Source organism: Erpetoichthys calabaricus, chromosome 8 (genome assembly GCF_900747795.2).
Source record: "Erpetoichthys calabaricus chromosome 8, fErpCal1.3, whole genome shotgun sequence".
NCBI classification, from domain to species: domain Eukaryota; kingdom Metazoa; phylum Chordata; class Cladistia; order Polypteriformes; family Polypteridae; genus Erpetoichthys; species Erpetoichthys calabaricus.
The window spans coordinates 60,046,653-60,060,744 of NC_041401.2; the positions used below are offsets into that span (position 1 = coordinate 60,046,653).

At 37.6% G+C, this 14,092-nt stretch overlaps 1 long non-coding RNA gene across 1 annotated transcript in view; it reads right to left on the reverse strand.

The window, feature by feature from the left end:
* Positions 1 to 6,818: 6,818 nt before the first annotated feature.
* The window catches only part of LOC127528908 (uncharacterized), a 45,439-nt gene continuing 38,165 nt past the window's right edge, over positions 6,819 to 14,092 (reverse strand). The window contains exons 2-3 of the long non-coding RNA XR_007935525.1: positions 8,987 to 9,049; positions 6,819 to 7,035 (exon numbers count right to left, since the gene is read on the reverse strand). This is a non-coding gene — a long non-coding RNA (uncharacterized LOC127528908). The remainder of the gene's footprint in view (positions 7,036 to 8,986; positions 9,050 to 14,092) is intronic.

The window sequence follows — 14,092 nt, forward strand, 5'->3', positions numbered from 1 at the left end:
GATATCTAATTTAAGTATTTTCTTCCTCATTTAACAGAGTGATGCTCTTCTTGAAGAAGCTAAATACACATCTGGCAAGTAAAACCCTCTTTTCCCAGGCAGTAGAATGGAAATCTGTTATATTAAGAGGTTTCTTAGCAGTCCCTCTAGATGAGTACTGTCACTTCTGGTAACCTTAGATGAACTGCCCTCTTTCTTTTCTCATTTTCTTGTATAATCCTCTGAAGGTAAGCGGCCAAGATGAGCAGTTACTTCTCTGTTTCTCTCTCTTTTTGACCTTTTTTGCCCAGCCTACCTCCATAGAACGTCTGATTATTCTCCTGTGCACGTCCTATGTGATGCATTTCTTGTCTCTTTCTGAAAAGAGATATGAACATGCTGAGAGATCCGGAATTGTCAAACCCTCATTCCAGTGGTTCCTTGTGCTCTCAGCTTGTTTCACTTGTTTTCGCTAATAAAGGTTGCTTGAAGTATTTGAGACTCAGATTCCACTGTGCTACATTAGCTGCACCCTGCAGTGGATCATAGAGCATTTTGTTGATGCAGATGACGTGAAGATCTAACAATGACCTACAAGATCAGCGTACGTCAATGAGGCATTACAAAATCAAATAAAGAGCAGAAAGCACTAGGAACCTAGTGGTTTAAATTCCAGTGGTCTAGACAGCACAACATATTACCTGTCTGGAATCTAAGAAAACCTTCTTTGGATGACTCCATCTGTGCAACCCCATTCCCAATATGCATTCAATGTTTATGTGAAGTAAAACTCAAATATACTCTTCTATTAAATGTTACAACCTAAAGATTACAAAACATAGTCCTTAACTACAGAGATCATATCTTAATCTTAATGATTTTTTTTTTTACTTCTCCTTTTATGTTAGAAACTCGGAAACAGGCTACCTGCCTCTACCAATATCTGCTCTTCAGAATGCATTTAGCTTGCACTCTGAGTGGGATCACCAGCCTTCATTTACTTGATACCAATGATACATGGGGCCATCCAACATTCCATAAAAAATATAAAAAACGAGGAATTGCTTTCTTTCAAAGTCCCACTCACTGTACATTTTGATTGCAGGAGATGACAAAGAACCATGCAAGATTATTTTCCTCGGTTCTCATTTATTCAGATATCAGAAGCCTACAGATTTACCTCCCTGAAGTATGACTTCTAATGACATTATCACCTAATTTCATTTGTCTTACTCTTGATCAGAATGACCTCAATGGGACCTTCATCTTAACCTCTCTAGCCTCATCTTGACCTCTCTGAAGATCTTCAATTTATTTTTTCAGGAAACATTATTGCAAATGTAAGGTGTCTCCTCTCCCCATTCTAGAAACTTGATTATCCTGTGAATTTATTAAATGGAAATATCCTGAAATCTCACAAGACTTCACCTGTACCTTCATGATCTTGGCCCTTTAAACTTCTAAATGCCTACAGTTTATTGTTTCGAATTGTGATTCTTTCAGTTTTATTTCCCACATGTTTCATCCTTTTAGAATGTGGCCAATGGTTTTATCTCTCTAAAGTCAATCTCTTCTTATCCAAAAGTTTTTTTTATCTCTCTGATGCCTTATCCTTTAAGATCTCGCAAGTCTTTAGTTTTTTCTGGCCTTATGTCCAATTCTCTCATATCTCAGAGATCTTCAATTTTATTTCCCTTACGTCTCATCCTTTTGAATCTTAAAGATCTTCAATCCTACCTCCCTAATGGCTCATCCTTATTTCAGGGGCCTTCAGGTTTATCTTCTTGAAATCTGATCATTTAAAATCCTGACATTTTTACAATATGCGCAAAGGTCTGCTCTTTCTAGATAATTACATTGCAGTCCTCTGCACTCAGACAAAGTTTTTTTAGTACCGATCTCTCTCTCTTTTCAGTAAGAAGGCATACTACCTGGTGTGGCCCATTGCATGTCCACATTGTGTTCTCAGTGTGAATTTCTCTGTCTTTATTTCTCTGCTTCTGTGTACAGCTCTGTCAAGTTCTCCTCTTGTTCTGTATCATCCAGGTACCATCTTTGTCAGTTGGGCAGACTCTCCTAATAGTTGTAACTTAACAATTAAACACTACTTATTCAGGTGTATCATCAATAATTGTACATTTTTTTTGCAATTAGGGAAAAACAATTCTTAAACTCATTACAAACTTCAAAAGACTTTGTTGGACAGTTATCTTATCCAGAGATCTTGACAATACATTGTTCTTTTCTCTCTTGCTAAATTAACCCTAGCCTGAATGAATCTATTAATTTTTTACATACAAAATCTCTCATTTAAAGATTTACCAATGTTGTTTCTTGTCCTAGAGTGTGTATATAAACATAGGAAACTTCAGTTTCTGTATTACATCTTGCCTGAAGAAGGGGCCTGAGTTGCCTCGAAAGCTTGCATATTGTAATCTTTCTAGTTAGCCAATAAAAGGTGTCATTTTGCTTGGCTTTTCTCTTAATTTATTATGAAAGACATGTTGAAATGAGCCAACTAAATATTATTTAAGACAAAATAACACCATCTATACCCACACTATTTTAGATAATTTCTTTAAATCGTGAATCATTAATTCTAGAATCTCAGAAATCCTATAGCCTTGTCTACATATCCTGTGATATTTGCCCGGACACCACCAGTTGGAGACCACATCTTTATCAAATGCACTTTTATTTTCGTCTGTGCCACACAACAACACGACTCAGTCCCGCACAACAACACAGTGTCTTCAGCCCCAGTCACCTTTCTCTCGGGCCTTCCTTTCACTGTCCCTGGGCCTCCTTCTCTATCTCCAGGAGCTTCATCCTGCTCCTGCTCCCAACTCCAGCTCAATGACAGGAGGGAGGCGGCCCCATTTATCCTCACCCGGATGAGCTCCAGGTGCCCTACCTGACGTCACGTCCTGATGTGGCGGAAGCGTCAGGAGAGCACCTGGAAGCACTCCAGGTGATCCTGGAAGGATCGTCCTCCATGGGTGTGGCGGAAGTAAAATAAGTCCCGGGCTCCATGAGGCTCGGAACGCCCCCTGGCGGCGACCAGAGGCCCCAACAGTCTTGAGCCTCCCTGCTCCCTTTCCGTGGGCCTCTTCTACTCCAGGGCGGTTGCCCCCTCGTGGAGGATAACTACACCACAACCCAATCCTTCCAGGCGTCCCGGCCGGGTTTGACCCCCAGCTGCGTACCACAATCCATATACATTTCTATTTTATTCATTACAAAACTAAAAGTTTAATTGTGTGTTTTGAATGGGTTATGCCCATTCCTTTTTTTCAAACACTATCTTCTGCTTGCTATTTCATGTGAATGGCAGTTATATAATCTGAGACTACCTTAAACTTACCCTGTAGTTACGATAGTATTTAAACATGCTCTAATGCAGTACTCTAAGACTGAGCACACATATAATGCTCAATTGTAATTTTAATATTTACACTCATGTCATTTAGTTGCAGTTTTCAATGATTTTTCATGAGGTACTGACATTTTGTATTTTTGGGTTAAATGGTCGCTGACATTTTGTGTGTCTAGTTGCTATGATGTTATATGGTTGCTAGGCAAATGATGCACATGCCTGTGACACATAAAATCATTCCATCCATGTTATAGTACAGGGATGGACACATTATGCAGAGCAAATAAAAATAAAGGAAAGACTTGGCAAGAAAACTTCAGTTTTGAGCACTATAAAATATGTGGATCAGGTGATTGTTTTAAAGCAGGGGTCTCCAACCTTTTTTCCCCTGAGAGCTACTTTTACAAAATGAAAATGGCCGAGATCTAATGTTTATTCTCATAGCTTATTTCAACCCAAACAAACTGAATAAGCTTGTTTTGCCTGAACATTTACAAAATGTTGGTGTCCACAACTCACATTTTGCATTAAAACATCACAAAAAAATATTTAATTCACCTGCAAGTGTATTTTGTATGTCTGTATGCATTTTCCAGTGTATCTCACACTATTGAATTAAAACACGAATGCTATCAAAACAAAACAATGCAATTCCAAATACACAGATATTCCTTATTAATTTGTCATTTTGTTCCATGTCACTGTTTCACTGTCTTCACAAGAGTATTCACATGTCCAGTTGCATGTGTGATGTGTTTTTTAGTTAGTCTGATGGCTGGCACTGCATAGAGTCAACAAGAGAGGTATATGGTGGAGTGTGGCCTCTTAGGTTCACTCTTCTGGAGTCATTTAAGTGTTCATCTGTCAGTCTTGTTCTGAACTTTGATTTAATGACATTCATGTCAGAAAAGGCAGACTCATAGAGGTATGGAGACCCAAACAAAGTAGACATTTTCAGAGTTGCTTGGTGAAGATTCTTATAGTTATCTGGCTCTACTAAGCTCCAGAAATGCTGAGAATGCTGTTGAGACTAACTGCACATTATTTTGAAGGTTTACTAATATATAATATATAAAATCCAATGTCTGTCTGTCTGTCTGTCTGTCTGTCTGTCCGCTTTTCACGTGAGAACTACTTAACAAATTTAGATTGGGTTTTTTTCTATAATTTGCTTGAACATTCCGGTTGATTTTGCGTCTTCTGTCATTGCACTATGTAGAGTATCATAGTTCGCTTGCGGTACCAATTTATCTGTGTGAATCCGAGAAACACGCAGTGGGCCGAGGGGAGGGGCTTTCCTCACTCACTTGCCAGCTTCAAGGTGTGTTCCTTAACTTCGCTAAGTTAGCGAACGAGAGAACAACTGAATTCAACTTTGTTTGATATTTAAAATAAAGTGTTACTTAGGTCTTTATGAGTTTGAGTCCAGATATTCTCTCTCGTTGAAAAGATAGATTGCAGTTCAGATTGTGGATCGTGATTTTGTGTTAAAAGGATCGTGAAATGATTTTTTGGAAAGATCGTTTACCCCTAATTTGACTAATCAATTTTTCAAATTTATGTAGGATTCATTAACATTTGGTGAGCTACTTGTAAAGTGGTTGTGAGCTACCGGTAGCTCACGAGCGACGTGTTGGAGACCCCTGTTTTAGAGGGAGAGACTTGTTTGAGTGTACACGGTGGAATAAAGGGCTTGTTAAATAGTCACTAACTTGTCTTTTGTTTCTGTCAGAAAACCCCCAGAAGATCATTGACATAACATTTTCTTCAATCTCTAATCCCATATTTCTAGTCAACATATTTTGGACAATTGAAAGGACACTAGAAACGTTGAGGATGTGTTTGAAGTGCCAGCCAGGTTACCCCTTTTCTTTCAAACATAAATAAATTCAAACCAAAAAGAATGCTTGACGTCGTATATAGAGGTATTTTTAAATAAACTAAAGATGAGTCTTTGTGGTGTCTTTAACGAGAAACAAACGGGTCTTCTTTGGAAACTGTTTGCAGTTTCGGTCCGGAGCATTCTTGGAAATGTCTGTGCTCTTATAGTTCTGCAGCCATTAGTGGTGGAGTTAGTTGCCATCAGTGGGACTCTTTTCACTCCTTTGGGGGACAGAAGAGACAACAATTTTAATGACTGCATCCCTTCTTGCCCCCTTTGTGGTATTTCTTATTTCTGATAAACCTCGAAAGTTGATCTTTGATATACATCCATGATAATGTATAAGAAATAGTAAAACCGGAAGCAGCACCATTTGTGAGACCAGAGAGCTCTCAAACACCATTGTACTTCCAAAGAAGGTTACCTCATCACGTCTGCAACTTCTTGATTTTTTTTGTGTTTCCATTTTCTGAATAAGACAAACAAAGTTTCTCCAGGTACAAGCCCGGCCCTTTCTAACATGATGTCTTTCTTTCATTATAAGTCTCTTCTCATGCTCTGTGATGGACTGACGACCTGTCCAGGGTTTCGTTCCTCCCTTGTGCCATATGCTAGCTGGGATAGGCTCCAGCACCCCACACGACCCTGTTCAGGAATAAGTGGGTTAGAAAATGATGACTGACTGACTCTTCACATTAGAATATCTGATTGTGACTCTGGTTTTATTAGTAATATTGAATTTAGCATTCTTCCATTAAAATTGACGAATGATCTCCTGACATTCAATGTTTCAACTTTGACTTTGTAGACTTCAACTTAAAATTTGGTCAGTATGATTTTTTATGAATGCTCCTGGAAGTAATGACACAGTTGCTTTGAGTTTCTTGTTTCTCCAGCCCCTGTGATGTCCTCCTGTTTTGGATTTTTTTTGTTCTTTTCCTTGTACCATCTTTTCCCTAATTTGTTTCTGCTGTTTCATTCTGATTTATTCCCTTTGGTACCATGACTGTGTTTTCTGGACTATGTCTTTGTGTCATCTTGCAGCCTATTTTACATTTTTGAATTGTCCATTTGCTAGCCCTACTTGTAAAACTTGTTTCCTTGTACAAGCATAAGCCTCCTCTCTCAGTTAAACGTGGATGTCCAATGGAAAGGAAAGAGTAAGTGAAGATCAGCTATGGCATAATAATTCTGGAGTGTGGTGGCTTGACATTTCTGTGTTAAAATCTGATTTTGTTAAATCTTAGCAGAGTACTATATTTATTCTTTTCAGTTATGAAATTTTCTCTTTGACCCTAATGAAAACTGATTATTTCAACTAGCAGATCTCACTGTAATTCAATCCAACATTCGCCACACTGTCACCTCTTTGGAGTGTATTCCTGCTCTTTAAGAGAGATTTACAACAACAACAACAACATTTATTTATATAGCACATTTTCATACAAATTATGCAGCACAAAGTGCTTCACATTATGAAGAAAAGGGAAAAAAAGACAAAGTAAGAATAAGACAACACTAATTAACATAGAATAAGAGTAAGGTCTGATGACCAGGGAGAACAGAAAAAAACAATAAAACTCCAGACGGCTGGAGAAAAAAATAAAATCTGCAGGGGTTCCAGACCATGAGACCGCCCAGCCCCCTCTGGGCATTCTACCTAACATAAATGAACAGTCTTCTTTGTATTTAGGGTTCTCATGGAAGGAGTTGATGATGATGTCATGTAGACTTCTGGCTTTTAATCCTTCAATGTAGGAACATCACGGTGCTTTGATTAGGTGGTGGTGGCGTAGGTCTCCACCACAAAAAAAAAACGGGAAAAGAAACAGAAGAGAGAATATGGGTTAGTACGGATTTTAGAGCCACCATGAATAGTTATGGTAATTAATTGAATATACAGAACATCAGGATTAAACTAAAATAAGTTATGAGAAAGCCATGTTAAAGTAATGAGTCTTTAGCAGTTTTTTAAAGTGCTCCACTGTATTAGCCTGGCGAATTCCTATTGGCAGGCTATTCCAGATTTTAGGTGCATAACAGCAGAAGGCCGCCTCACCACTTCTTTTAAGTTTAGCTCTTGGAATTCTAAGAAGACACTCATTTGAGGATCTGAGGTTACGATTTGGAATATAAGCTGTCAGACATTCTGATATATAAAATGGAGCAAGATTATTTAAGGCTTTGTAAACAATAAGCAGTATTTTAAAATCAATTCTGAATGACACAGGTAACCAATGTAGTGACATTAAAACTGGAGAAATGTGCTCAGATTTTCTTTTCCTAGTTAGGATTCTAGCAGCTGCATTCTGCACGAGTTGCAAATGATTTATGTCTTTTTTGGGTAGTCCTGAGAGGAGTGCGTTACAGTAATCTAGTCGACTGAAAACAAAAGCGTGAACTAATTTCTCAGCATCTTTCAATGGTATAAGAGGTCTAACTTTTGCTATGAGGTCTAGCTTTTGCTATTTACAGCTGAACATCCTTGCTAAATACTTTCTTCCTATAACTTAATGCTGTTAGCTAACTGTATCATGCCAGAGAAGTAATACCCAGGATGTAACACATTTTTTGATGGTACAATTACATGTGGGGTCTTGTACACTGCTCTTGATACTGCGTGTTGGGGACCATGTGGAAAATAAAAGCTTAGGCTGATTTTCTTGTAGACACCTTTGAATATCTGAGTGCTAATTGTGCATTTCCTCATAAAATGAAAATGTTTTCTCTAGAGCTTCACCTTATGGAGCAAAGATTTCCTTGTGACTGCTGAAAAACCTCACGGGGTAGAGAAGGTCAGACTGATATTAGCAACATGCTCTATCTAATCTGGAGGCTGAAAATGAGATGCACAAATTAAAATCACAATTTCAAAAATAATCAATGTTCTCAAATGAAACTAATGTCAACAAAACCTCAAGAGGATGAACATGTTTAGAAAGGGGCCACTGATTGAGGTTGTAGATTGCCTGCCCGTTCCTCATCTCTGGCTGAGATGTACTTGCAGTTCTGTATTTCAGATTAACACTTGCATGTCCCATTCTTTAAATAAAATGAAGAATGCTGAAACTCCAAGGTGAAACTTTGATTGTGCACATTCGGCACATGCTTGTTCATACTTCCATGTTTATCTTTGTTTTTCTCTGCAACTGTATAAAGGATGTAATCCATAAGACACTGGTAAAATCAATTCTGTTTATGCCTCTTGTTCACATCATGGTAAGGGAGTGCAGGACATTTTTTAAAAATGTGGCATGCTTCATATTTTTCACACCAAAACACACCACCATGTACATTATTCTGTTTTCAACTGGAAAACAGTAAATGGAAATGGGACCCCCTTCACCTAGTAACTGCCTTATCCTAGTTGCAATGGTCAACACATTCTGCTTATAATTATTATTATCATTATTATTATTTTTCACTAGAGATCTTTATTGAAATACTAAATGACAGGCAGAGACATACAGAATTAATGCATTGTGACCAGCGAAAACAGGCCAGGGATGCCAATGAAATTTTTGTTGTGTTAACCGGGTTAACTGTTTTTCACAAAAAAAATAAAAGTAATGCCTGTGAGCAGTCAGGTCAATGAGGCTTCAACAACCAAAAGCGCACTTCAGCAACAAATTGCACAGATGAAAAAGAACTTGCAGATTTAATGCCAGACGTACTTAACAAAATGATTCGCTTTTATTTTTTCAGATAGAATAAGTCTTTTAATTGTTATTTTTAGATAAAATACACACCTTGAACCCTCTTGTTTCCAATTGATGCATGTGCAGTGACCATGTTGCAACAAGAAGGCATTCCTGGAAACAAAAAGCAACATGAATAAAGCCTGGCATCATCTACAAAAGCAACAAAATGAATAAACCCATAAATAAACTTTGTTAGGAAAGAAACTAAATTTGAGAAATTTTTTTTTTCACAGGTAACAAATGTGACCTGTTACTGACAGATAAAACTCCATCACCATTTTCAGTAGGCTTAGCAACAATGCCTTTTTCACATATAGATGATCGGGAACTTTTCCCAAAGATTATCCAATTGATTTGATTAGCCAATGCAAAATGCTGTCAATGTATTGAAGGTACAACAGCTGTAAGGATTATGTAACTTTGCACAAATTATCCAGCACATAAATAGGATAGGGAACTGCTGTTTGATAATGAAGCAGTTTAAAAAATGAAAACAATTCACCTCAGAATCTGAATTGACAGCATGCACTGTCACTATCATACAGTATTATCATATGTATCCATGCATCAGTAATGAGAGCAATACCCTCTGCCTTGTCAAGCTGCGAGTGCACAATAGCTTCTGTGTTATGACAGTTGCAAAAAACCCAAAACAGCTCAGCCAGACCACAGCTACCCTCTTTAAATAATCTGCTGACAAAAAGAGAAGGAGAGGAACGACTAGGATGTAATTAGCAACCATCTATGAGATGTTCATATCTTTTGACAAATAAGTAAAATCGGGAGTGGACTCTCCTAGACTTTGTTGTATACTCAGATATGGGGATGGATATTTGAGAGAGTAAACCACAAGACAATGATTGTAATTTTATACTATGTACATTAAAGAACTTTTTAATATAGAAATAATGATAGAAAACACTCATGAGAAGCATATTGTTAAAAAACGCTTCTTTGACTCATCAGCAGCTTTAAAACTTACAAACATTCTAACCAATCAGTCCGTTTATAGTGCCAACTATAATAGCGAGGAGAATGTAAATAGTAAGGTGGAAAGATTTAATACTAAAGTAAGGGCTGCTGTTGACTTAGTTGCACCTGAAAAGACAGTTAAAAAATCTTCTAGCATTGTTATACCATGGAAGACCCAAAGAGTGTCTGATTTAAAGAGAACATGCCGTAGAGCCGAGCGTAAATGGAGGAAAACTAAACTAACTATTGACTATGAAATATTAAAAGTTAAAATAACAGAATACAATAACACAGTCCGTCTTGAGAGGCGCTGCTATTTCTCTAAGATTATAAATAACAATGCTAGTAATCCCAGAGTCTTATTTTCGACGATTGATCGTCTGTTAAACCCAGGTAACTCAAGGGAATGCCTCCTAAGTATTTCCAGTAAAACCTGTGAGGCTATTGCTGTATTTTTCAATCAAAAAATTAATGATATTAGAAATAACATAGTATATCTCCCCAACACTAAGGATCCTCCTAAACCCCAGTACCCCATAATAAACAAATTAAAGTCTTTCACTAGGATAGATTTACCTGATTTACATAAAATAATTTCTCAAATGAAACCCTCCACCTGTGACCTTGACCCAATACCAACAAATTCTTTCAAAGAAGTATCGGGCGTGCTTAGTGATAATGTTCTTGACATAGTAAATTCGTCATTAGATACGGGGGTCTTCCCAGACTGTCTTAAGACTGCTGTAGTTAAACCCCTACTTAAGAAAAATAATCTCAATCCCTCTGCTCTTGAAAATTATAGACCCATCTCTAACCTGCCTTTCTTAAGTAAAATTCTAGAGAAGGCAGTCATTATACAGTTAAATGAGCACCTCAATAAACATGCTATTCTTGATAAATTTAAGTCAGGTTTTAGAACAAATCACAGCACAGAAACTGCACTCGTTAAAGTAGTAAATAACTTGCGGGTAAATGCAGACAGAGGCCATTTATCTGTTCTCATCCTCTTAGATCTGAGTGCCGCATTTGACATCATTGATCATAATATTCTTAAGAATCGCCTTAGCCAATGGGTGGGCCTCTCTGGCAGTGTCTTAAATTGGTTTGAATCCTACCTGGCAGGGAGAAAATTCTTTGTTAGTTGTTGTAATTATAACTCAAAGACACATGATATTCTATATGGTGTTCCACAAGGCTCTATCCTGGGTCCACTGCTTTTCTCAATCTACATGCTTCCATTAGGTCAGATTATCTCGGGACATAACGTGAGCTACCACAGCTATGCTGATGACACACAGCTGTATTTATCAATAGCACCTGATGACACCAAATCTCTTGATTCGTTAACACAATGTCTAACTTGTATCTCAGAATGGATGAATAGTAACTTTCTCAAATTAAATAAAGAAAAAACCGAAATCTTAGTGATTGGCAATAATGGATACAATGAGGCTATTAGAAATAAACTGGATGCATTAGGATTAAAAGTCAAATCGGAGGTAAAAAGCTTAGGGGTAACCGTTGATTGTAATCTGAATTTTAAATCGCATATTAATCAGATCACTAGGACAGCATTTTTTCATCTAAGAAACATAGCAAAAGTTAGACCTCTTATATCATCGAAAGATGCAGAGAAATTAGTTCATGCGTTTGTTTTCAGTCAGCTAGATTACTATAACACACTCCTCTCAGGACTACCCAAAAAAGACATCAATCGTTTGCAATTAGTGCAGAATGCAGCTGCTAGAATCCTTACCAGGAAAAGAAAATCCGAACACATTTCTCCAGTTTTGATGTCACTACACTGGTTACATGTGTCATTCAGAATTGACTTTAAAATTCTGCTTATGGTTTATAAAGCCTTAAATAATCTTGCCCCGTCTTATATATCGGAATGTCTGACACCTTATATTCCAAATCGTAACCTCAGATCCTCAACTGAGTGTCTCCTTAGAATTCCAAGAGCAAAACTTAAAAGAAGTGGTGAGGCGGCCTTCTGCTGTTATGCACCTAAAATCTGGAATAGCCTGCCAGTAGGAATTCGCCAGGCTAATACAGTGGAGCACTTTAAAAAACTGCTGAAAACACATTATTTTAACATGGCCTTCTCATAACTTCACTGTAATTTAATCCTGATACTCTGTATATCCAATTCATTATAATAACTATTCATTCAAAATCTGTACTAATCCCTACTCTCTCTTCTGTTTCCTTTTCTGGTGTCCTGTTGGTGGTGGCGTGCGCCACCACCATCTACCCAAAGCACCATGATGTTCCAACAATGATGGATGGATTAAAAGCCAGAAGTCTGTATGACCATCAGCATCAAGTGACTCCGTGAGAACCCTAACTACAAAGAGGACTATTTCATTTATGTTAGGTAGAATGCCCAGAGGGGACTGGGCGGTCTCGTGGCCTGGAACCCCTACAGATTTTTTCTGTCCACCCTGGCCATCAGACCTTACTCCTTTCTATGTTAACTAATGTTGTCTTATTTTAATTTGTTATTTTGTCTTTTATTTTTCTTCTCTTCATTATGTAAAGCACTTTGAGCTACTTTTTGTATGAAAATGTGCTATATAAATAAATGTTGTTGTTGTTGTTATCAACAACAAATCAAATCAAATGAATAATATATTGAACAATTATTATAAAAGTAAAGTTTAATAAATCAGACTCTGCAGCTGCCACTTCTGGTTAGCGGAAATAACTCAAAAGTTGATAGAAATCTACATTTTGTACCTAATCCTTTGTGGGATATGGCCGGCCATTCATCCCAGCCAATAGCCCCAGGCTGCCAGGTGGAGCCCTCCCTGTGGCATGGAGGTGCCCCGAATTAAAACAGGGCATCATGGACATTGGAGTTTTCCTGTACAGCCTTGCTGGATAACGTCAGGCCGCCAGGGGCCGCTGTAGGGAGACCCAGAGACTTTTATTTTACCTATAACCTGGAAGTACGTCTTAGTCACAGCGACAGAGGAAATGACGTACTTTCGGGATGAAAAAGAAGAGTTTTGATCTGACCTGGAAGTGCTAGGAAGTCACATGGACTGAGGGTTCAGAAACACTTCCAGGTCGAGGACTATAAAAGACCTTGAGAGATCCCAGATGGAGGAGCTGAGTCAGGAGGAAGGGTGGCAATGTGTCTGGCAGTGGAGGATTGTTATTATTTATTGATTATTGTAGTGATTTATGAGTATAGTGGAGTGGAGGGTGCTTGGTGCACATTATTGTCCTAATAAAATAATAATTTGGACTTTTATCTGGTGTCTTGCGTCTGATCAGAGGGTTCAATGGAGCAATAGCGCCCCCTATCTGTCACACCTTGTATGCAAAATTTGGTTGACCTAAGTGAAAGGGTACTGAAGTTATCGTGTTTATACACACACACAAACACACATACAGACACACAGACATAATTCCAAAAATGGTATTTTCAAACTAAAGCATTGAGATTCATCAAAATCTCAAAATCAAATTTTTGGATGATTACATTACTTTCCCTACAAGAAAGTAAATCGAACACAGGGAGGTCTAAAACGTTGTGATTCATCAAAATCTCAAGGTTGAATTTTTGGACTATTGTAATACTTTCTCTATACTTCGTATACGAGAAAGTAAAAAACTAAAAACAAAACAAGTTTCTAAAAAGACTGTGACTTGTGAAGAAAACTAGAGAGTTAAACCATTATTGTAGTTAGACATAAAATGCAAGGAGTTGTATATTGTAGTGCTAAGATCTAACTGGAGCCAAGGCATTGTATCTACTGTAGTTAAGACGAGAAAGCTATTTATTGTAAACCAGATTGCCAGAACCTAAACACTAAACCACACTTGTTCACTGATGTAATCTGTAATCTGGAAAAAAGGCTACTGATGCGGCTTTGAAATTTATAAGCGAATATTGTGTGACAAGAATCGTGGAGTCCCTTGGAAGGTTGTCCTTAGCAACCCACCATCCACCTGCAGCAATTTTACAACATTGGTGTGACAGACTTAAAAATCAAATGGAGAATTTTCAAATGTAGTCAAATGTAAATTTTCTCAGTCAAGGTGACAATAAGACATGAAAATTGAGCTTTCAAAATATTAAAGTTTCATGAGCTGAAACAAGAAAAAACGGGTTTTCCAGTTCTTAACATTCATATTGATTGTCACTTGAAGTTTTATGACATCATTACA